The 26419-nt window shown below is 37.0% G+C and overlaps 1 protein-coding gene and 1 pseudogene across 3 annotated transcripts in view; both read right to left on the bottom strand.

The window, feature by feature from the left end:
- Cntnap5a (contactin associated protein-like 5A) overlaps positions 1 to 26419 on the bottom strand; it is a 982002-nt gene that overhangs the window by 43378 nt on the left and 912205 nt on the right.
- Positions 15513 to 16204, bottom strand: LOC102551071 (myosin light polypeptide 6-like; annotated as a pseudogene). The gene has a single exon (XR_015635423.1). The product of XR_015635423.1 is annotated as a myosin light polypeptide 6-like (transcript).

Genomic DNA, 26419 nt, shown 5'->3' with positions numbered 1-26419 from the left:
GAATTCAAGGCCCATACCTAAACATAGTGAAAGCCATATAAGTCAAACCAGTTGCTAACATTAAACTGAATGGAGAGAAATTTGAAGCAGTCCCACTAAAATCAGGGACTTGACAAGGCTGCCCACTCTCTCCCTAGTTATTCAGTATAGTTCTTGAAGTTCTATCCAGAGCAATCAGACAACAAAAGGAAATCAAGGGGATACAGATTGGAAAAGAAGAAGTCTAAATATCACTATTTGCAGATGATATGATAGTATATTTAAGTGATCCCAAAAGTTCTACCAGAGAACTACTAAAGCTGATAAACAACTTCAGCAAAGTGGCTGGGTATAAAATTAACTCAAATAAATCAGTAGCCTTCCTCTACACAAAAGAGAGACAAGCTGAGAAAGAAATTGGGAAACGACACCTTTCATAATAGACCCAAATAATATAAAGTACCTTGGTGTGACTTTAACCAAGCAAGTAAAAGATCTGTACAATAAGAACTTCAAGACTCTGAAGAAAGAAATTGAAGAAGACCTCAGAAGATGGAAAGATCTCCCATGCTCATGAATTGGCAGGATTATTATAGTAAAAATGGCCATTTTACCAAAAGCCATATACAGATTCAATGCAATCCCCATCAAAAATCCAATCCAATTCTTCAAATAGTTAGACAGAAAAATTTGCAAATTCATCTGGAATAACAAAAAACCCAGGATAGCTAAAACTATCCTCAACAATAAAAGCACTTCAGGGGGAATCACTATCCCTGAATTCAAGCAGTATTACAGAGCAATAGTGATAAAAACTGCATGGTATTGGTACAGAGACGGACAGATAGACCATTGGAATAGAACTGAAGACCCAGAAATGAACCCACACACCTATGGTCACTTGATTTTTGACAAAGGAGCAAAAACCATCCAATGGAATAGCATTTTCAGCAAATGGTGCTGGTTCAACTGGAGGGCAACATGTAGAAGAATGCAGATCGATCCATGCTTATCCCTGTACAAAGCTTAAGTCCAAGTCGATCAAGGACCTCCACATCAAACCAGATACACTCAGACTAATAGAAGAAAAACTAGGGAAGCATCTGGAACACATAGGCACTGGAAAAAATTTCCTGAACAAATCACCAATGGCTTATGCTCTAAGATCAAGAATCAACTAATGGGATCTCATAAAACTGCAAAGCTTCTGTAAGGCAAAGGACACTGTGGTTAGGATAAAACGGCGACCAACAGATTGGGAAAAGATCTTTACCAATCCTACAACAGAAAGAGGCCTTATATCCAAAATATACAAAGAACTCAAGAAGTTAGACCGCAGGGAGACAAATAACCCTATTAAAAATGGGGTTCGGAGCTAAACAAAGAATTCACACCTGAGGAATGCCCAATGGCTGAGAAACACCTAAAGAAATGTTCAACATCTTTAGTCATAAGGGAAATGCAAATCAAAACAACCCTGAGATTTCACCTCACACCAGTGAGAATGGCTAAGATCAAATACTCAGGTGACAGCAGATGCTGGAGAGGATGTGGAGAAAGAGGAACACTCCTCCATTGTTGTTGGGGTTGCAGACTGGTACAACCATTCTGGAAATCATTCTGGAGGTTCCTTAGAAAATTGGACATTGAACTGCCTGAGGCTGCAGCTATACCTCTCTTGGGCATATACCCAAAAGATTCCCCAACATATAAAAAAGACACGTGCTCCACTATGTTCATAGCAGCCTTATTTATAATAGCCAGAAGCTGGAAAGCACCCAGATGCCCTTCAACAGAGGAATGGATACAGAAAATGTGGTACATCTACACAATGGAATATTACTCAGCTATCAAAAACAATGACTTTATGAAATTTGTAGGCAAATGGTTGGAACTGGAAAACATCATCCTGAGTGAAGTAACCCAATCACAGAAAAACGCACATGGTATGCACTCACTGATAAGTGGCTATTAGCCCAAATGCTTGAATTACCCTAGATGCATAGAACAAATGAAACTGAAGACAGATGTTCAAAATGTGAATGCTTCACTCCTTTTTTAAAGGGGAACAAGAATACCCTTGGCAGGGAATAGAGAGGCAAAGATTAAAACAGAGACTGAAGGAACACCCATTCAGAGCCTGCCCCACATGTGCCCCATACATATACAGCCACCCAATTAGACTAGATGGATGTAGCAAAGAAGTGCAGGCTGACAGCAGCCAGATGTAGATTGCTCCTGAGAGACACAGCCAGAATACAGCAAACACAGAGGCGAATGTCAGCAGCAAACCACTGAACTGAGAATAGGACCCCTGTTGAAGGAATCAGAGAAAGAACTGGAAGAGCTTGAAGGGGCTCGAGACCCCATATGTACAACAATGCCAAGCAACCAGAGCTTCCAGGGACTAAGCCACTACCTAAAGACTGTACATGGACTGATCCTGGACTCTGACCTTATAGGTAGCAATGAATATCCTAGTAAGAGCACCAGTGGAAGGGGAAGCCCTGGGTCCTGCTAAGACTGAACCCCCAGTGAACTAGACTGTTGGGGGGAGGGCGGCAATGGGGGGAGGTTGGGGAGGCGACCACCCATAAGTAAGGGGAGGGGGGTGGGTGATGTTTTCCCGGATACTGGGAAAGGGAATAACACTCGAAATGTATATAAGAAATACTCAAGTTAATAAAAAAAAAAGAAAAGAAAAGAAGAGCAGAAAATGCAGTGCTCTCTGAAAGAAAACAACAACAACAACAAAAAAAAAACGATTCAAATGCAAAGAATTTGACTAAATCGGTTGTGAATGTGTTATGTGTCATATTGGCAAGGTGCCATTCCCAGTGTTTCAATGCAATATTAGTCACAGACACTATTTTTTGAGTGAAATTCCTCGTCAGCTGACTTTAGTTAAGGATGAATTCCTCTCCAGATAACATGTATGTATGATTGTTCCTAGTGCCAGCTAGGTGTTAGCCTTGTGTGTGTGTGTGTGTGTGTGTGTGTGTGTGTAGTTTTACATGATGTTGTATATGCATGTGAGTGAGAAGACTACAGGAATATGTCTTGTGTCAATTAGGCTATACTCTCAGTTCTCAGGTTCAATACATTTAAGATCTTTTGATAATCAGAAACATTATTTTTTTATACTGACACTTTCATTAATAACTATTCATTAATTAAAGGGAAGACATTGTTCCATTCATTCTGATACCAAGTAAAAAGAGAGAATGGATTTCAGGTTTAACTGTGCAAAAGTCAAGTTTTTTTTTTTTAAAGATAAAAAAAATAAAGTGATTTATAGGTAGTAAAAAAGAAAAAAAGAACATACAATGTAAATAGCAGTTTCTATGGGAAAACTTTGAACAGAATTAAAATATTGAAACATGATATAAATATACAGATAATTTGTCTAAATAGTTTAACAAATAATTATTCCAATGTTTTCTCATTATTAATTATACATATTTAACATGTGCACTTTAATATCAATGTGTGTTGGCTGAATTGCTAAACTAGTTGTTGAAAAAATTAATATATTGTTTCTCAGAGTTCTGTGATCTACTATATATGCCACAGTATAAATAAAAATGAAAAAATATTTAAACCTACAAAAATATTTTTTTCATTGATATCTTTTTTTTTAATTTAGAGAATACTTTATTAGGTTTTGTAATCAAACCCACGTATATAAGACCTTACATATTTAATACAGTGTGTTACCTCTGTACAAATGGAAAAAACTTAAGTTTAACATTTCTAGACCAATATGGCTGTTAATTTCTGTACAGTGCCAACTCAACACAGTAAACGGGGATACTTTTTTCCAAAGTTGACAGCACAGGTAAAGTTTCAAAAAATTCAAATTATATATCTGTATATATATATTTATATTTATATAAAAAGACCAATAATAGCAGTGTTATGCATCAACAGCAGCAACAGCTTTTCCAGGTTCTGCAGTCATCTGAACAAAACTGTAGAGACATCCAGCATACTGCATTAAAAAAAAAAGTAAAAAAAAAAACCCGAGAAAACAGCACAGTTCTGTTACTCTTGTGGTACCTGGCACCAATTTTTTTTAAATTAGCTTCTCAATCATCATCTGGAAAGAAAACATTCTGAGCAACATCATTAAAACAGCTCTGATAAAGCACGGTCACTACTACGTATCATAAAGCAGGTACAAGCTATTTTACATCCACAGAGTTATGATACAGTACTGTCCTACATCTATAATACTAGAGGATACAATTTAAAAGGCATTATTTGAGACTTGATTCTACTTTTCCAGCAGAGGGCCCAAAGGATGGTGTGACACTGCTTTGTAAAGAAACATACTCTAGACAGGATTTCCTTTCACTAGTCGCACAGTTCTAAGGATTCATTCTCTCCATGAATGTCAGCTAAAACCGTTATTAAAAAAATGAAATATCCCTAGAACAAAACCGTATAGCCACCGGATTCACATGAAGATGACCTAGGGGAGACAAGCTGGACCTCACCTTACCAACAAGCTATCAAATCTGTTATGTTTAAACAGTGAGACCTCCAAGGAAGGAGATGCCAAGTAGTGCTTCAAAGCTTCGGACCACAATCAAACACAGCATCCTTTTCAACAGAAGCAGAAGCTCATCTGAATATGCTCATGGATGCTGACATCAACATTTAATCATCTCCTCACTCATCCAGGAAGAGGGGGAGATCAGTTACTACTGTACTTTATTGTGTTCAACCAAATCACCATGTTACAAAAATAGCAAGCTGCCATAATAAAAAATAAGGGTCCTCTATCCAGCACCAGATAGCATCATTTTACTTTCAAGCCTAGAAATTGCACACTTGTATATAAACCAATCGAAGATGAGGATTGAGAGTTCATCTTGGTGGATTTTTCCTTTGATGAATATGAAGTGTCCTTCCTTATCTTTTTTGATGACTTTTAGTTGAAAATTGATTTTATTTGATATTAGAATGGCTACTCCAGCTTGCTTCTTCTGACCATTTGCTTGGAAAGTTGTTTTCCAGCCTTTCACTCTGAGGTAGTGTCTGTCTTTGTCTCTGAGGTGTGTTTCCTGTAGGCAGCAGAATGCAGGGTCCTCATTGCGTATCCAGTTTGTTAATCTATGTCTTTTTATTGGGGAGTTGAGGCCATTGATGTTGAGAGATATTAAGGAATAGTGATTATTGCTTCCTGTTATATTCATATTTGGATGTGAGGTTATGTTTGTGTGCTTTCATTCTCTTTGTTTTGTTGCCAAGACAATTAGTTTCTTGCCTCTTCTAGGGTATAGCTTGCCTCCTTATGTTGGGCTTTACCCTTTATTATCCTTTGTAGTGCTGGATTTGAAGAAAGATATTGTGCAAATTTGGTTTTGTCATGGAATATCTTGGTTTCTCCATCTATGTTAATTGAGAGTTTTGCAGTATACAGTAACCTGGGCTGGCATTTGTGTTCTCTTAGGGTCTGTATGACATCTGTCCAGGATCTTCTGGCCTTCATAGTTTCTGGTGAAAAGTCTGGTGTGATTCTGATAGGTCTGCCTTTATATGTTATTTGACCTTTTTCCCTTACTGCTTTTAATATTCTTTCTTTATTTTGTGCGTTTGGTGTTTTGACAATTATGTAACGGGAGGTGTTTCTTTTCTGGTCCAATCTATTTGGAGTTCTGTAGGCTTCTTGTATGCCTATGGGTATCTCTTTTTTTAGGTTAGGGAAGTTTTCTTCTATGATTTTGTTGAAGATATTTACTGGTCCTTTGAGCTGGGAGTCTTCACTCTCTTCTATACCTATTATCCTTAGGTTTGATCTTCTCATTGAGTCCTGGATTTCCTGTATGTTTTGGACCAGTAGCTTTTTCTGCTTTCCATTATCTTTGACAGTTGAGTCAATGATTTCTATGGAATCTTCTGCTCCCGAGATTCTATATTCCATCTCTTGTATTCTGTTGGTGAAGCTTGTATCTAAAGCTCCTTGTCTTTTCTTTTGATTTTCTATGTACAGGGTTCTTTCCATGTGTTCTTTCTTGATTCCTTCTATTTCCATTTTTAATTCCTTCAACTGTTTGATTGTGTTTTCCTGGAATTCTTTCAGGGATTTTTGTGATTCCTCTCTGTATGCTTCTACTTGTTCTCTAAGGGAGTTCTTTATGTCTTTCTTGAAGTCCTCCAGCATCATGATCAAATATGATTTTGAAACTAGATCTTGCTTTTCTGGTGTGTTTGGATATTCTGTGTTTGCTTTGGTGGGAGAATTGGGCTCCGATGATGCCATGTAGTCTTGGTTTCTGTTGCTTGGGTTCCTGCGCTTGCCTCTCGCCATCAGATTATCTCTAGTGTTACTTTGTTCTGCTATTTCTGACCGTGGCTAGACTGTCCTATAAGCCTGTGTGTCAGGAGTGCTGTAGACCTGTTTTCCTGTTTTCTTTCAGCCAGTTATGGGGACAGAGTGTTCTGCTTTGGGGCATGTAGTTTTTCCTCTCTACAGGTCTTCAGCTGTTCCTGTGGGCCTGTGTCTTGAGTTCACTGGGCAGGTTTCTTGCAGGGGAAAAGTTGGTCCTACCTGTGGTTCCAAGGCTCAAGTTTGCTCGTGGGGTACTGCCTAAGTCCTCTCCACGGCGGCAGCAACAGGGAAGATCTGCGCCGCTCTTTCCCGGAGCCTCCGTGCACCAGGGTTCCAGATGGCGTTTGGTGTTTTCCTCTGGCGTCTGGATGTGCACAGAGTGCAGTCTCTTCTGGTTTCCCAGGCGTGTCCGCCTCTGTGAAGGTTTATCTCTCCCTCCCACGGGATGTGGGGGCAGAGAACTGTTCATCCGGTCTGTTTCCTTCAGTTTCCGACGGTGTCTCAGGTGCAGGGATCCTGCTGCTCCTGGGCCCTCCCCTACGGGAACCCAGAGGCCTTATACAGTTGCCTCTTGGGCCAGGGATGTGGGCAGGTGTGGGCAGTGTTGGTGGTCTCCTCCGCTCTGCAGCCTCAGGAGTGCCCACCTGATCAGGCGGTGAGGTCTCTCCCCCACAGGGTTTGGGAGCAGAGCTCAAGTTTTTCCCTTATCAAACACTAAGTTGTAATTTAGAATCCATTGGGATAAGGTGAATGGAGAGACTGCTTACATAATCATGATCACCCTTACAGATGGGATACTTTTGCTAACATTCTAGTAAAAGTCATGTAAACTACATATGAGATAACCTTAAATTCATAGAACAGGTCATTTCATTTGTGTCACTTTAGATAGCATTGAGTAATAACAGAAAACCTGGTTTGACCCCAGAGTTACACTTACAGGAAAATTGCTCAGAAATTAAAGCCCTATTCTATGTGGAACATACATCTCACTATTTCTGAAGAGTACATTACTGATGAACGACCTCTCAGCCGTAACATTATGTATAGGCCACTGGGATATACATATTATTGTTAGGGACGTTTCACTTCTAACAATTAAAATGAAGCAGAATTGATTAAAAGACTAAAATCTCTGCCTTTAAGTATAAGCCCTGCTATTCTGGTGACATTGGGCAAGTTTTTAACATAGGTAAATATGTTCCTCTTTCCTTCTCTCCCTCCCTTTCATTTCCCACAACTCTTCACTCTCCCCTGCACTTCACATCCTAGCCATCTCTCTCTGCTTGTCTTGAGTATGTGTCTCTGTGTGTGATTTCTGCATTTGTGTACAGATGCATTTCCTTTGAAAAAATATGAGGAAAAGAAAGATCCACAGCAAGTGTCTTATTTAATCACTTTCTACCAAAGATTTTAAGGATTAATTTTATTTCTAATTATTTCTTTGTTGTATGTGGGTGTTGAAAGGCAATTGCCTGTAGAGTTCAGAAGAAAAATTGAATTCCAGGTAGCGATGGTCACACACAATTGTAATCTTTTGGAAGTATAAACACTCAAGTCTCCTAAAAGGCCATCAAGTGCTTAGCAATTTATTTTATGTTTTAGGCAATGTGTCCCTGTGAACCTCCATCAGGACCTCGGGATCTATCTTTCCCTGACTCCAGAAGAACACTGGGTTTAAAGATGTCTTCTTCTATGCCCTTACCCCTACTGGATTCTCAGTATCTAAACTCATTCCTCATATTTGCATTGCAAATACTTTATGTACAGAGTCATCTCTCCATAATCAAACCCATGTTAAAGGTCCAAATAATGATAGTATTTATTCTTCTGGATTGTGGTTAGAAAAGGTATGAGTCAATCTATAAAATGATCTTGCACCTACTTCAAATCAGTTTATTATCAGATAATGATGATAAAAAAATACACACTTTATTGTAATCAGTGTTCTAAACATATTCCATTTATACTAGAGTTATTATTTGGATATAGCAAAGGAAAACCTAGGGAGAAAAAAATTCTAAGCAGTCATCAAAATTTTTAGAAAAATGTTAATATTCTCAACCTTACCTCAACCTAAAACGTTCCCCTGAAATAAGTAATTTTTAAATTAAACAGAACTTATGACATGAATGATATCTATGAATCACTGTAAGCATATATAGCTCTTGCAGAACACTGGAGTTGGGTTCCTAGCTTCCTTTTGAGATGCTTAAAACTCCTGCTTCAAGGTTGTTTCCTACTCATGCATATGGAAACAGCCTCATCTCTACTCATAATTAGAAACACATGAATCATTTTGAAAATGCACCATGATAATAAAATTATTTATTTGTGCTTAATTTGTATGTTCTATCACATTATGTGTTTCAGAATAATGATTTATAATTCTTTCTTAATGATAATTTGTTTGAAATGTTTATCAATTATATTCATGCTATCTGCATTCATGTTAGATACCTAAAACACCATTTACAACCATTCCTAGGCACAGGTATGTGAGGCTAATCCAACTGAAAAAGTGCCTAATTTTGGAACAAGATAGTAACTGTTGCTCCAGTTAGAGGACAAAATGTATTTCATAAATAAATAAATAAATAAATAAACAAACAAGCCATTGATACATATGTTATAATGTGCATTGCTATTGCATGAGGCAAAACTAAATTATATATTGAGATTATCTATAGGGAGAAATGTAGTTCATTAGTTTTAAAGAATAGTAACAGTTACATAGTATCTGTTACTACATCTTATTTGATAAAAATGTGTGTATCTCAAATGTTGAAGGTAGTTGAAATTTTGTGTTTCATATTTTTAATTTCATTTAATGGTACAAAAGTTCAAATTGCACTGATGATTCAAAAATTTTCATAACTCAGAGAAGAAACATATTTACGTATATTCCAGACATCATATAGTAACACCATTGTTGTGGATTTGATTTAATGCTATCTGGGTCAGGTGATTCCTCCCCAAGTAGCGAAGGTTTAGGACTAGGACAAAAGATGTGCTACATTGGTGCACATAATTCTGGGCATAAACTGAGACACATCTAAGTTCCATAAGGCATGCTGGACAAAACTGTGTGGCAATGATTTACCTTGGACCAATCTAAAGGCTTTTAGGCTGCCTCAGAGAGTTTTAGCTCAAAGATGCTGGGAGCCCTTACTATTCAATGAGACTGACCTCTTAACAGACAAAATGAGACAGATCACGAAGACTACTTGCTGTCTACAATCAGGTAAATGAAAGATAGAACTGAATAAGTAAAAATTTAATTGTTTTTAAATATAGAGGGAGATATAGTGATACATTTCAAGTGTTTTTAAATATATATAAAAATATATGTCTTTGATTTCAAATATAAGAAATAAAGACACAGAGATAGAGAGAAACCCTATCTCAACACAAATAGTGAGACATTCTTTTCCCAGAAGAAGAAAATGAGTAAAAATTTATTTAATTGTCTTTAAAGATGAAAAAACAAAAGCCTAAAATTGGGCTTCTATAATAAATAAGAGAAAATTTAATTAAAAGGATGATAATTCATATTACATAAAGAGAATATATATTATATACAGAGATAAGGATAAAAATGCTTTAAGAGAAATTTGTCAATCTCTATATGACGGAAGATAGCTGGGTTCTTTGAATGCGGGCTACGTAGGAATAGGAATTCTGGGATTGCTTTTCCTGATATGACAAGTTAATAACTTAGAAATATAAATAAGTAAATAACTTAGAACTTATATAATAAGTTGAAGGGAATATAATTAAAGTTATATAGTTAAATATATTAATTCAAATCATATAACAAGAAAGCTGATACAATAGATAGATATAGAGAGATAATATAGATAGAGATAGAGATAAATCCATAGAAAATAGGAACAAATAAAAATTGATTTAATTTGTTAAGTATACATACATAATACTGCATGAAGTCAGACATGGTGATCCCACCAGAAGTTCATTTACTGTTGAGTATAGTTTTCACTACTGTATGGTATTGATACAGAGACAGGCAGATAGATCAGTGGAACCAAATTAAAGACCCAGAAATGAACCCACACACACATAGTCACTTGATTTTGACAAAACAGCTAAAACCATCCAGTGGAAGAAAGATAGCATTTTCAACAAATGGTGCTGGTTCAACTGGAGGTCAGTATGTAAAAGAGTGCAAATCAATGCATTCTTATCACCAAGTACAAAGCTTAAGTCCAAGTGGATCAAAGACCTCCACATCAAATCAGATACACTCAAACTAATAGAAGAAAATGTGGGGAAGAGTCTCGAACACAAGGCACTGAGGAAAGTTTCCTGAACAAAACACCAATGGCTTATGCTCTAAGATCATGAATCCACAAATGGGACCTCAAAAACTGCAAAGCTTTTGTAAAGCAAAAGACACTGTCTTTATGACAAAATGGCAACCAACAGACTAGAAAAAGATCTTTACCAATCCTAAATCTGATTGAGGGCTAATATCCAAAATATACGAAGAACTCAAGAAGTTTGACTCCAGAGAGCCAAATAATCCTATTAAAAAATTGGGTACAGAGCTAAACCAAACATTCTCAGCTGAGTATTATTGAATGGCAAAAAAGCACCTAAAGAAATGTTCAACATCCTTAGTACAGGGAAATGCAAATCAAAATGACCCTGAGATTCTACCTCACTCCAGTCAGAATGGTTAAGATAAAAAACTCAGGTGACAGCAGATGATGGTGAGGATGTGGAGAAAGAGGAACACTCCTCCATTGTTGTTGGGATTGCAAACTTATGCAAGTACTCTGGAAATTAGTCTGGAGGTTCCTCAGAAAAATTGTACATTCCACTACCTGAGGATCCAACTATACCTCTCTTGGGAATATACTAAAAGATGCTCACATACAACAAAGACACATGCTCCATTAAGTTCATAACAGCCTTTTTTATAATAGCCAGAAGCTGGAAAGAACCCACACACCTTCAACAGAGGAATGGATTCAAATGTGGTACATCTACACAATCGAGTACTACTCAGCTATCCAAAACAATGAATTCATAAAATTCATAGGCAAATGGAGTGAACTAGAAAAATACCATCCTGAGTGAGGTTACTCAATCACAGAAAAATATACTTGGTATGCACTAATTGATAATTGGATATTAGCCAAAAAGTTCGAATTACCTAAGATGCAATCCACAGACCACAGGAAGCTCAAGAAGAAAGATGACAAAAAGGCAGATTCTCCCACTCTTTAAAGCTGGAAAAATATCCATAGGAAAGGATATGGAAGCAAAGTTTAGAACAGCAACTCAAGGAATGGCAATAGAGATCCTGACCCGCATGCGGACTATATATATATACGGTTGCCAAAACTAAATAAGATTGATGAAGCTAGAAAATGCGTGCTCAAAGGGACCGGATATAGATCTATCCTGAGAGACACATCCAAAGCATGTTCAATACAGAGGTAAATGTTAACAGCAAATCACTGAACTGATAATAGGACCCCCTTGCGGGGGAATTAGAGGAAGTATTGAAAGAGTTGAAGGAACTTGCAACCCCATAAAAACAACAATACCAGCTAACCAGAGCTTCCAGGGACTAAATCACTAACAAAAGACTACACATGGACTGACCCAGGGCTCCAACTCCATATGTAGCAGTGAAGTGCCTTGTTGGGGCACCAGTGGAAGTGGAAGCCCTTGGTCTTGCCAAGGTTGGACCCTCAGTGTTGGGGAATATGGGGCACAATAAGGGGGATGTATAGGGAGAATATCCATACGAGGGGGGAAGAAATGGGGGTTTATGGACAGGAAACCAGGAGAATAACGTTTGAAATGTAAATAAAGTAATATATCTAATAAAAATTTTAAAAAGTATACATACATAAATAAATTGAAAATAAAAATTAATAAAGATTACAAACAATGGCAGGGAATAAGAAAAAAATAACATTACCTGTGACAGATAGTAGAAACTTAAGCCTTGATCTTGTTTAAGAACAAGGCAAGAGATAGGGAAGGAGATAGTGAATGAAAAAGATAATTTAATTGTTTAGATTGCTTCAATTTCTTTAAATGTTTTAATTATCAGAATGCATAAGATTACAAGTTTTGTAGCTATGGCATTAAACATCTTTTGTGAGGAAGATCAAAATAGAACAGTCCTGAAACAAAAGGAGGCTGCTAATTTCAACAATCTATATGTTTGGTGATATGGGGTTACTGGACCAAGGACATGCTATTTTGGAAGAGAGGCTGTATATTTTTGCTAATCGAAAAAAATAAATTCTTTGGACCCATTCCAGTGTGATTTGGCTCAGATATGACAGGGGAAGATACCCTAAAGATCTTGACTACAGAAAAGAAAAATTTGAGAAAGTCACAGGACAATTAACTTGATTCACTGATTCCTTTACGTAGGAGCAATCCTGTAACTAGCTTAGTCATGTCTCCAGCCAAAACCTCAGCTAAAATAAATCTTGTTGTTTATAGAATCCTTAAGATTCATTGTGCCATCCTTGACATGAAATAAATGAAGATTTATTAGATTTGGTTACTGATAAAATCAACTCATTAAACGAAAATTGCCATAATTAATTTCATTATAATTTGATTTTTTTACTAAGAGACATGTCTACTCCTGACCATACCCCTTTAAAGGTTCAAACATCATACTGTTGATCATTATCTCCAAATTGAGCTACTTCAGTTGTGGCAAAGTAACCACTGGACAAGAATTTCCCCATTTACAGACAAAAACTACTGTCCAGGAAAGGATACACAATGCCAGAGAGTTGTCAGCATAGATATATCAAGAAAGGTTAAACTAGTCCTTCCTGATTCCTGCTTCATTTAAGGTCTGTCAGATGGTTCTGGCCAGAAGGCTAAAGATACATACTCCAAAATTTTGAGAAACAGGGGACTGTCCAGGTAAACAAATTTGTCTCTAAAAGTTGGTTGTTTTGCAAGGTATGTGTTTATGCTTCCCACATATCCATATAATATTTATTAATTCTTGTGTCTCTGATGAGGCTGAAGTCTTTTTAAGTTGCTTAGCCTTAAGAAAGATGATATATATTAAAAGAATGGTTTTCAGATTGTAATGCAAGTTAAAATCAAAACATAATTCAGACATAGAATTGTAAACTCCTTAAATGAAAATGGATGTTAGAGTAATGTGTCTATATTGACAAAATTGATGGATTGGATGTTGTTAATGTATATCATACATTATAGTTTAGATGATTGTTATAAATAAATTCAATGTACATCTGAGAGAAAAGTCTTTTTGAATGGATGTAAAGGGGAATATGTTCTGGATTTTATTTAATAATTGTGTTATATTAATTGGGTTCCCAAATCTGCAGGAGAATCCCACATATAACATACTAATGATTCTAGACATCAGTAGGTTCTGGTTGGTAATTCAAGTTGTCAGAGGACAAAGGTTGAACAGAGAGACAAAGGCAAGACTTAAGACTTGAGAGCAAGGGGACCTGGAGAAGAAGCAGAATCACCATGTCAGGAAAACAGAAAGATCATGACTCAGAAGTATAAGATCACGAGACTGACAACATGTAAGAGTTGGGAATTGTGGCCCTAAAGGGTTGAAAGCCAGGGTCTGCAGTGGCCATGATAAAATATAGATTTTAGAAACTAATAATTCAGGGTTATCAGAAGTTACAGGGAGGTTTATAAGTACCCAGTCATCAAGCTGATTAAGGTATATTTAAATATACAGGTATGTGTGCGCACATGTGTGTGCATGTGTGCACATGTGTGTGAATGTGCATGTGCATGTGTCTTTCATTTACAAATCTAGAACACTGAGGCAGATATGAGGAACTTGTGTCACTGTCACCAGAGAGATTATAGTGGATTGATGAACTAAAACTACATGAAATATTGTAATTCTAGTCAGGAAGGGTCTGTGATTTAGAAATTATTTTATGTCTTATTATTTTATACCTTGAGAAAGTTGTCATTTAGCTAAGTGTCCTTTAAGCTTCACAAATAATAATTTATGTACTTGAATTCCTAATTGCATAGTTTCCCCAAGTCATATACTGGAGAGTGTCACTATGGCTGGTTCATGCAATACTGCAGACCTATCCAGCTCTTGTGCATATCAGACAAGCACAGGACCAATGAGCTACATCCCTGCCCAAGCATAAACACATATTGAAATTAACTCTAAAAAGTCTATGCATTTCTACTGAAATATCATCTCATAATAACACAGTGTGGTGGCTAGTTTTTATATCAACATGACATAAGTTAAAGTTATCTAAGAGGAGAAATTCTCAAATGAGAAATTTCTTTCATTAGGTCAGGCTATTGGAATACTTCTAGGATACTTTTTAATTAGTCATTGATATGGGAGGTACTAACTCATTATTACATGAGCCATTCCTGGAATGGGGGTTCTATAAGAAATAAGGCCAAAAATGCCATGATGAACAAGGCTATAACAACATCCTCCATGAACCTTGCATCAGTTCCCGTCTGCATATTTTTAACTTGACTTCCTGTCTTGACAATATTCCATGATGAATGGTTATATGGAAATGTGAGTAAAATGAGACACACCTTAAGTTGCATTTAATCCAAGTATTTCATCATGGCAATAGAAACTTTGGCAAAGACATAAATGAACATAATTGTGGGGTATTTCTGTGACAGACCTAACCATGATATTTGGGGGATTGTGGAAGGGCTTTGAAATTTTTCACAGGTAAAACCATTGAGTGGTCAAACCTTAATGAGCTTTTCTATGGAAACTTAGAAGACAAGAGTGTTGTGAAAATTGCAGAAAAGAAAAACGTGGGTTATAAAATTCCAAAGGGAAATTTGAGAAGCACTTACAAAGTCTATCAGGGCCATTGCATGTTTTAAATTAAAAATCTGTAGGTAGTAAAATAGGTGTGAAGTACTGGATGTGATTAGCAAGATACAGAAACTGTTAAACTGAAAACATTCTTTTGCAGGGACAACTGATGCTGGCTATCTAGAGCTCAGAAATTAGTGATGATTAAGAAAAGACCAGTGTCTTTGAAGTGAGGTGCACAGGGATGTATTTCTTTGAGGTTAGCAGACAGAAGCTATGTTCCAGAAGCAGTCAAGTTTGTACCTTGTGCTGGGAGACAAATTTGATAGTGCATCATTCCTCTATTCCTCTAGACAGTAGTAGTTTTTTTGTTTTGTTTTGTTTTGTTTTGTTTTTTTTTTTTTTTTTTTTTTTTTTTTTTTGCACAGAGAGCAAGTTTTATTTGGTGAAGGCAAACATCATCCAAAAGAAACCAGACAGGAAAGGTGCTGTGATTAGGGAGCCTCTGGGGCCACACTGAAATCTCACACTGGGCAAGGAGTAGGCTCGAGACATGTAAATGTCCTCAGCCATTCAGCACCAACCGGACAAGCTCTTCAAGGTTGATGCAACCGTTGCTGTCCACATGCCCCGCCACTAGCATCTCTACTTCTTCCTCTGTCATCTTCTCACACAGTGTGACTAGAACATGATGGATTTCAGCATCCATGACAGTGCCATTCCCTTCTTTGTCAAACACACGAAGGTCTTCAAAATAATCCTCGTAAGTTCCTTGGTTCTTGTTCTTGGTCATAGTCTGCAGCATGGGCAGGAAGTGCTCAAAGTCCAGCACCTTCACATTCATCTCATGACTCTTGGGGTTCCCCAGGACTTTGAGCACCTCGGCGTTGGTAGGGTTCTGGCCCAGGGCCCGCATCACATCCCTACACTGGCTGTACAGGATCTTGCCATCGCCTGTTCGGTCAAACAGCTGAAAAGCCTCCTTGAATTCTGCGGTCTGGTCTTCGGTGAAGTCACACATCTTGGCTGCTGAGCTATGCGGGACCTTTTCCGGCAGTAATGGCTCCGACTGACAGTAGTAGTTTTGAAGGCATTAAAGTGTTATGGGGTTCATCTGAGCTTGCCATTGTGAGGCAGGGCTAGTGTCCTTATATGGGGCCTAGTAGAAGCTATTGGTTAAAGTGCAATCCCATTGCAGAAGACCTGTGTTTGGAAAATACCTGAAACAAAAAATATCTCCCAAGACAGCAACAGCCATGGAATGCAGCACTCCTGAGCCTAAGGACTAGCTGTGTGGGATGAAGAGAGTGGAGCCAGAGGAATGATTTATGTCCTATGCAGGAATTTTTAATATCATAAATGGATCTGAGATATTGGAAGCTGAGTTACATAGTGTTGTGTTTGACATTGCCTTGAGCACTAGTTTTTCATCCTTTGCATAAAAAAATATTTAATCTACTTTTGTTTTATCAGGGAAGCACAGTTAAGAGAATAGAAATTTAAAGACAGTTTAGAATTTTACACAGATTTTGACTATTTTAAGGAAACACTGAACAGTTGAGTGTTTGACTTCATAACAATGTGGGATATTTTAAGTTTATAACATTTTATATTGTGATGTTCTTAGTGTGTTATATAACTTAGGGATGAACAAAAAAGAAAAGGTTATAAATTATCAGTAATGTATTTATATCAAGTTGACATGGAATCAATTATGGTGACTAATACTTTTTTCAAATTGATTTAAGAAAACATTATATGAGAGTATAGAACTTCCATTGAGAAAATGCCTTCATAATGATATAGGCAAGCACGTAGAGAATTTTCGTAATTTGTGATTGATGTGGAATGATCCAGGCCATTATTGTTTGTGCCCGTCCTTTACTGGTAGTTTTGGGTTCTCTAAAAATGTAGGCTAGTCAATCTTTGAGGAACAAGGCAGTAAACAGCACACCTCCATGGCCACTGCTGTTGCCAAATTACTGAGCAATTTTAGTTCCTACATTGGTTTCCCTCATATACTGTTACACCTCCCCTTCCACCATCCACCCCCATATTGCCTTTGGTCATGGTGTTTTGTTCACAGCAATAAAAAAGTAACTTGAATACTTGGAAAGCTAGACATTTGCTCCAATGATGTTACACATACTTACCTAAAAGCAATGAAGCCTACATAGGGTTGGAAATGTGGCTCAGGGTTAACAACTCTTGTGTACCAAGGTGAATTACTCTTTCTAGCATGTCCATAGCTCCCTGAAACCTCCGTCTCACTTTCTTGTTTCAAATATATTTTATTCAGTGAGTTCCTTTTGTATTGTTATAAAGAGACAAATGACCAAGGAAACCTAGAAAATAAATAATTTAATTTAGGAATTTGCTTCCAGCTCCAGAGGTTCAACCAATGACCATGGTGTTGAGAAAATGGTAGCAGGCAGATAGGAATGGTGTTGGAACAATAGGTAAAAGCTTAAATGTTGAGAAAGTAACTACAAATCCAAGAGGAAGAAACCTAGCTAGGAATGCGGTTGACTTTTGAAGCTCCAAAGTCCACCCCAATTGGCATATCTCCTGGAACTGATCCACATACTCAAAATATGCCCATTTATTGTTGACCAAATATTCAAATATATGAGTGTATGGAGTTCAATCTCATTAAGACCACTACAATAGTTAATATGGAGTGAACCTTTCTCCTCCATATTCATCACCATGACCAAGACATGGTGTTCAGTGTCTTCCCATAACATAAGACATGTTGTAATTTGGAGTTGGCAATTGAAAAAAGACAGATTGAAACAGAAACTTCAGGTTTCTTGAAAAGGTCAATCATGATTAATGATCATTTTCTGGGGGACACAGGTGAAGGGATGTTATGCTAAAGCAGGTATATCAAAATATGCATGATATTAAGAAGAAATATAGATATAACTGAACAGAAAAATGATGACACTGGATGGTATTGGCGTGCCTTGCCATGTTTTACAGGTAACTGTTTTCCATGACATCGTAGAATGAAATCCACCAAAACACTTGCGTTTGGGTTCTGGTGACTTCTTGCCACTTTCACAGACTCAGCCAGATTAGGAGAGTGAAGTGGAAGTTTCTGCTTCTGTCAGCTGATACAAACTCACATGGAGTTTTGTAAGACAGATTCATGTGGCACTTTCTGAGACAGACTCACATGGCATATTACTGAGGGAACACCCACAGGAGGACAAGTGAAATTTGAAGGGAGTATAAATAGAACTCAATGGAAAGTGATGGGAGTTGCAAATCTACCTTTGCAATGCTTTATTGCTTTTAGATCTTCATCTTCACTGATCTTTACTTCCTTGAGAGAGGTTAAACAGAGAACTCTTGGCATCCCTAATTGTTTTGGTTGTTTCTGCTGACTTGTTCCAATTCTGTGGAGGCCTAGCTGTTTCTGCTGGGTCGTGCCAGTGTGGCTGATTCATGTTTTCTATCCTGACAATACTGAACTGGACTTCTGGTAACCTGAAAATAGGAGCCTGAAATCACCTTCAAGGAACTATTTCTAAACAGGATAAAGCAGAGATTTAAGGCTACTTCTTGTTCAGCATGCCATTGGTGATTTATGAATGATATTTACAAGTGAATCAAGCTGCTGCTGCTGGTTCATATGAACTGAACTACAGACAATGTTGATTGTATTTGCTCCAAGGAAATATTTCTAAACAGATCCACTTCCCTAATATCCTAATACCTTTCATTTATACTTCCTCTGTTGGGTGTGGGCTAGGTGGGGGATTAAAGCATTTTTAGAACCCTTATAAAAAGTAGTTTATGAAAAATCTAACCATACAACTGATACTGGGATATCCACCAAAGAACTTTTTTTCCGGCAGTTTTGTTTTGGTTTGTTTTTTGTATCATTGCTTGCTTGTTTGTTTGTTTGTTTGTTTGTTTGTTTTACAAAGGAGAGGGAGATTTTTCCTTCAAAGGGAGTCAGTGAACTGGTAGTGTATAAGTTTGCGGTGCTGCTTTCATTTTTTATTTATGAACATTTTGTCTAATATTACATCCACATAAAAAGGGATGTGGAATCATGTGCAGACAAAAACAAGCAGACAGGTCCAGAAAGACAAAACATGATGGCACTCATGTTTCTAAAGTCAACAGAATTCAATGAGTTGGCTTCATACTCATATTCTCCCTTATCATTATGCTGACCTGGATGGGATGCCTTCTTAATACATGAAGAGCTAGAAAATAGCACCTACTTAACAATGTACCAGAGGGACATACTTAGTAAGAACATAACCATGCCACTTTGGAAGTTCCATTTACAGTGCCTTTTCTAGATCCCTTATAAAGTCCATTCCCTTTAATATTCATAAATTGTTTCAACCTCGGGGAGTAAGCTTTGTAGATGAGTCAGTGGATGAAACACTTACTGTACAAGCATAATCTTTATAACTCACAGAAACCTACACATGGGTGAAAACATGAAGATAGAATAGAATCCCAGTGTTCTTTCTTTCAGACAGGAAACTAAAATAGGAGTATCTATGGAAGCTTTTCAGCCAGGTAACCTGCTGTAGTCAGTGATGAACAGGAGACTCTTCTACTAAGGAAATAGAAGCCAGGAAACAATATCTCAAATTTTCCTCTGAGCTCCTCACAAATCTATGGCTAGCAAAAGTGCTGAGAATTCATCCAAGTAACAAACACACGCATGCATCTAGATACACAGAACACAGCGATGCCAACCATCATCCACTGTTTCTCAGTTTTCTGTTGACTGCACCAGACCTGAATCATAAGAAAATTCAAACTGAAACTATAGTGAAAGTGAAATTATAGTCTTTTAAAATGTGTATTTCAATGAATATACTTTTAATTAATAGTATAATTTTCCCATTTGTCATTCTCTATAACATGCATGGAGTATTCAAGATTCTCACTTACCTATCCTTACAGTGCTACCAAGGTAGATGCTGTAGACTTGAAATTCAAATGGAAGAACTAGAATTGAGCAACCCTGCTCTTTAATAGGCACCCTTAGAACTTGTATCAGCTTATCAGATCAAAAGCATCTGAAGGTTTTATTTTGTGATTTCTGACTGATTTGTGATTTTCAGGTTTCATACAGGATGAGCTGGAACTTTTCTTATTTCAATATGGTTTTATAGGGTCAGTTAGTTACAGGATGCCAACTAAGTAAATCCTTAGCTCATTTAGTTCTTAGAAATAATTCTTCTTATATGTTTAAGCATTGAGCTATCAAATTACAAAATGATAGTTAATCAATACTAGCTGTAAAAATAAATAATGTTCAATGTGCTAAGAATGCCATCTTACTCCTAACTTAGAATTTTGTAAGTACGGTTACTTTCCATCTAACATTAATATGTTTCATATTATAAACAATGCATTTTTCCTAGACCATGAAGTCATTTCTGTGGAACACAATAATAACAATGCTTTAATTCTGACTTCCGTAAAAAATAGATTAAGATTTGGTCTGGGAATAGACTAAGTAATCTACCACTTGCCTATCAAATAGAGGTTGTAAATTCAATCTCCACTCAGAAATGTTTCCATCAACTGTAATGTTGTAGTTTTTATGAATTTGTGTTTTGTTTGTCTTTGGAACCTTCAGCCTTTATTAGTTCTGAGATCTATAGGTTTTACTGAGAGGAACAAGTAAAACAAAATATTTGAAATACTCAGATGAGCTGACTCTGTTAAATGCCCAATGGTGTTTCATGAGGAATCTCCAGAAAGAGATGGCTTTGTTCAAATGATTGACATGCATAAATATGTTTCTCTCCCATTTTGTAAAGTGTTACTTTAACTTTCTGTTTTCTATGTGTTTGTATGTACATGTTTATGTACATGATTGTATGAATATACAAATATGTGTATTAGTATATATATATATATATATATATATATATGTGTGTGTGTGTGTGTGTGTGTGTGTGTGTGTGTGTGTGTACCAGAAAATAATCCTATCCTTCAGTACCCAGGCATTGTACATAATTTTCTATTTTATTTAATTTTGTTTCTTTTCTTTCAGAATTTTATTATTGTCCTGGGGCTCCCAAATAAACCAGGCAGGCTGACCGGACAGCTGTAGTTACCCACTCTGGTGCACCTGAAGATGTATTGAAATACGTGCAACTATGTCTGGCTTATTCAATGCAGGTTCTGATGCTTACATTCAAGGTAATCACTTTGTTTGCTGAGTCACCTACCCAATTCTAAGTATGACTTACTTTTTTTTTCTTTTACTTTTTTTAAATTGGAAAATTTTTACTTATATTTCAAAAGTTTTTCCCTTTCCTGGTTTCCTGACCATAAGTCCCATATCCCATCCCCCTCCTCTTCTTCTATAAGGGTGTTCACACTCCCCATCCACCCCCATTCTGACCTACTCTTCCAGACATTCCCCTGCAGTGGGGGTACAGACTTGGCAGGACCAAGGTCTTCTCCTCCCATTGGTACCCAACAAGTCCATCCTCTACTACATATGCAGCTTTTGTCCATGTCTTTGGATAGTGGTTTTGTCCCTGGGAGTTCTGGTTGGTTGGTTTGTTATTCAGTCCTTTTTTTTAATTCCCTCAATGGGGACCCTGTTCTCTGTTAAATAATTTAAAGCTAGCATTCACCTCTGTATTTGTCATGCTTTGTCTGAGGGTCTCAGTAGACAGCAATATCAAGTTCCTATCATATACTTCTTGCCTTCATACATATTATATAGTTTTGGTTTCTGTATATATACAGGCTGGATCCCCTGGTTGGGGAGTCTCTGAATGGCCATCCCTTCAGTCTCTGCTCCAAACATTGTCTCCATATCTACTCTTATAAATATTTTTGTTCACTCTTCTAAGAAGGACAGAAGCATCCACAATTTGTTCATCCAACTTCTTGAGCTTCAAGTGGCCTGTGGACTGAATATTGGGTAATTCAAGTTTTTGGACTAATATCCACTTATCAGTGAGTGCATACCATGTGTGTATTTCTATGATTGAGTTACTAGTCAGGATAAATTTTCTGGTTCCATCCATGTGCCTATGAATTTCATGAACTCATTGTTTTGTTTTCTTCTGTTTTGTTTTTCATCTTTATTAACTTGGGAATTTCTTATTTACATTTCGATTGTTATTACTTTTCCTGATTTCTGGGCCAACATTCCCCAAATCCCTCTGACTCCCCTTCTCTATGTGTGTTCCCCTCCCCATCCTCCACCCATTACCACCCTCCCCCCAACAATCACATTAACTGGGAGTTCAGTCTTGGCAGGACCAAGTGTTTCCCCTTCCTCTGGTGCTCTTACTAGGCTATTAATTTCTACCTATGAGGTTTGAGCACAGGGTCAGTCCATGTATAGACTTTGGGTAGTGTCTTAGTCCCTGGAAGCTCTTGTTGGTTGGCATTGTTCTTCATATGGTGTCTCAAGCCCCTTCAAGCTCTTTCAGTCCTTTCTCTGATTCCTTCAACAGGTGTCCCATTCTCAGTTCAGTGGTTTAATGATGGCATTCGCCTATGTATTTGCTGTATTCTGGCTGTGTCTCTCAGGAGAGATCTACATCCGGTTCCTGTTGGCCTGCACTTCTTTGATTCATCCATCTTTCCTAGTTTTGTGGCTGTATATGTATGGGCTACATGTGTAGCAGGCTCTGAATGGGTGTTCCTTCTGCCTCTGTTCTAAACTTTGCCTCCCTATTCCCTGCCAAGGGTATTTTTGTTCCCCTTTTAAAGAAGGAGTGAAGCATTCACATTTTGATCATCCGTCTTGAGTTTCATGTGTTCTGTGCATCTAGGATAATTTGAGCATTTGGGCTTATATCCACTTATCAATGAGTGCATACAATGTGTGTCTTTTTTGTGATTGGGTTAGTTCACTCAGGATGATATTTTACAGTTCCATCCATTTGGCTATGAATTTCATAAAGTCATTGTTTTTGATAGCTGAGTAGTAGTCCATTGTGTAAATGTACCACATTTCTGAATTAATTCCTCTGTTGAAGGACATCTGGTTTCTTTATAGCTTCTGACAATTGTAAAGAAGGCTGCTATGAACATAGAGGAGCATGTACCTTTGCTGTATGTTGGAGCATTTTTTGGGTATATGCCCAGGAGAGGTATAGCTGGGTCCTCAGGTACTGCAATATCCACTTTTCTGAGGAAACACCAGACTGATATCCCGAGTGGTTGTACAAGTATTCAATCTCACCAAAAATGGAGGAGTGTTCCTTTTTCTCCAGATCCTTACCACCATCTGCTGTTAGCTGGGATTTTTTCTTAGCCATTCTGACTGTAGTGAGGTGGAATCTCAGGGTTTTTTTGAATTGCATTTCTCTGATGACTAAGGATGTTGTACATTTCTTTAGGTGCTTTTTGCCATTTGATAATCCTCAGCTAAGAATATTTTGTTTAGCTTTGTGTCCCATTTTTTAATTAGGTTATTTGGTTCTCTGGAGTCTAACTTCTTGAGTTCTTTGTATATTTTTGATATTAGTCCACTATCACACATAGGATTGGAAAAGATCTTTCCCTATCTCTGTAAAGAATTGAGTAGGAATTTTGATGGGGTTGCATTGAATCTGTAGATTGCTTTTGGCAAAATGGCCAACATTACTATTTTAATCCTGCTAATCCCTGAGCATGGAAGATCTTTCCATCTTCTGAGATCTCCTTGATTTCTTTCTTCAGAGACTTGAAATTCTTGTCACACAGGTCTTTCACTGGCTTGGATAAAGTCTCATCAAGATATTTTATATTATTTGGAACTATTGTGAAAGATGTCATTTCCGTAATTTCTTTCTCAGCCTGTTTATCCTTTGAATAAAGGAAGGCTACTGATCTGTTTGAGTTAATTTTATATCCTGACACTTTGCTGAAATTGTTTATCAGGTTAATTAGTTCTCTGCTGGGACTTTTGGGGTCATATAAGTACACTACCATATTGTCTGCAAATAGTGCTATTTTTATTTCTTCCCTTCAAATTTGTAACTTTTTGACCTCCTTTTGCTGTTTGATTACTCTGGGTAGGATTTTAAGAACTATATTGAATAAGTAGGGAGAGAGTGGGTAGCATTGCCTAGTCCCTGATTTTAATGGAATAGCTTCAAGTTTCTCTCCATTTAGTTTAATGTTAGCTACTGGTTTGCCATATATTGATTTTACTATGTTTAGATATGGGCCCTGAAATCCTGATCATACCAGGACATTTATCATGAAGGGGTGTTGAATTTTGTCAAATGCTTTCTCAGTATCTAATGAAATGATCATGTGGTTCTAACCTTTGAGTTTGTTTATATGGTGTAATACAATGATGGATTTTCATATATAAAAACATCCGTGCATCCCTGGGATGAAGGCTACATTTTCATGATGGATGATCATTTTGATATGTTCTTGGATTTGGTTTGTAAGAATTTTATTGAGTACTTTTGTGTCAATATTCATAAGAGAAATTGATCCAAAGTTTTCTTTCTTTGTTGGGTCTTTGTGTGATGTCAGTATAAGAGAAATTGTGGCTTCGTAGAAGGAATTTGGTAGTGCTCTGTCTGTTTCTACTTTGTGGAATAATTTGGATAGTATTGGTATGAATTCTTCTATGAAAGTCTGATAGAATTCTCCACTAAACCCATCTGGACCTGGGCTCTTTTTGTTGGGAGACTTTTAATAACTGCTTCTATTTCTTTAGGAGTTATGGGTTTGTTTAGATACTCTATTTGTTTCTGATTTAACTTTGGTACCTCTTATCTGTCTAGAAAATTGTCCATTTCCTCCAGATTTTCCAGTCTTGTTGAATATAGGCTTTTGTAGCAGGATCTGATGATTTTCTTTATACTTTCCCCAGATTCTGTTATGTCCCCCTATTCATTTCTGATTTTTGTTAATTTGGATAAACACTGTGATGGCTGGTTAGTCTACTAAGGGTTTATCTATCTTGTTGATTTTCTCAAATCTACATTCTTTCACAAGTCACAGCAGCTACTAGATACTTTTCCAGGATTACCAGGTAACCAATTGCACCCCATAGGACCCACAAAGAGCCTCAGACTTTTGGAGAAGTCATTCCAAAGGTGATATCAAAACTTCGAGTTATGGGCTATAAAAAATTTATACACAGTGATTTCTGGTATTGAGTCCATTTCTGCTTAAGATTCTGAAAATTGCTAATGTTTTCTGAACTGTGCTGTGACCAGCAGACTCAAGGAATGTGATAGTGTCAAAAACAAAAACAAAAAGAACCAAATCAAAAAGCTGAACCTGAATGAACTGAGAATGCACTTGTAGGTTATCTCCTTCTCCCTCTTCTTCTTACCATGCCCCTCCCTCTTCCCTCTAGCCACAACTGACATATGACACCCTTCTACTGTCTAGAAAAATGATCTTCCTAGATCAAAATGAGATAAGGGGAAAGGCAGAAATACAAGTGTACAGATACTTTCAAAAATCTGATGAAGATTTGTATTTGCTAATTTGTAAACCACAGATACCCAGATGATTCAGGTAATAAGTAATCAAAGACTGGGAGATTGCCACTTGAAAATCTGATTTTGGATCTCTGGAACCCACACAAAGCCAGACTTAGTAGTACAGATATTTAAAGACACAATGCTTCTAAAGCATAATGGGAAGAGAATACAGAATCAGCAGAATCTCATAAGCAAGAATCCTGTCCAATCCACAAAGTGATCTGTCTTAAATGAGGTAGAAAATACTTGACGTTGTTGATCTCCAAAAGCATCCCATGGGAAAAACTTATTCATGGTCATAGATGTAAATGTGTACATGCACCATACATTATTCACATGCCCATATGAGGGAAAACTTTAAATTCAGCTATGAATTCTATTCAAGATTATAAATGAGGCTTTTAAAACAAATAAAAATATATTTAAAACATAAGGACAAGGGTAAGACACATATTGTGATCAATGCGAAGTCCTGTTGTCTACATTAATTAAATCCAGAATGCATTTATGCTCTAAGAGATAATGTTAAAGATAAGACAAATATCATATCCAATTCTTCAAGAAAGTATAAAAAATGCAGTGTTGTATAAGCAATAAATACTTTCAAACCAAAATGGAAAATTCACAAAAACTGCATGAAAACAAGAAGATCCACTCTTCTAGTTTGAGCTTTCAGTCCTCATTTTGCAGCTCAGTTTCCCACTTCATTTGTTTCATTTATAATTAAACAAATGAAAATAAACTGTTGAATATCTAGAAACTTTTATAATTTTAAATTTAAATGTTATTTTATTATTTCATTAACTTCCCCCATGAGTT

This window comes from Rattus norvegicus, chromosome 13, assembly GCF_021556685.1.
Source record: "Rattus norvegicus strain SHRSP/BbbUtx chromosome 13, alternate assembly SHRSP_T2T, whole genome shotgun sequence".
Classification (NCBI taxonomy): domain Eukaryota; kingdom Metazoa; phylum Chordata; class Mammalia; order Rodentia; family Muridae; genus Rattus; species Rattus norvegicus.
This window is presented reverse-complemented; position numbering and strand designations above follow the sequence as displayed.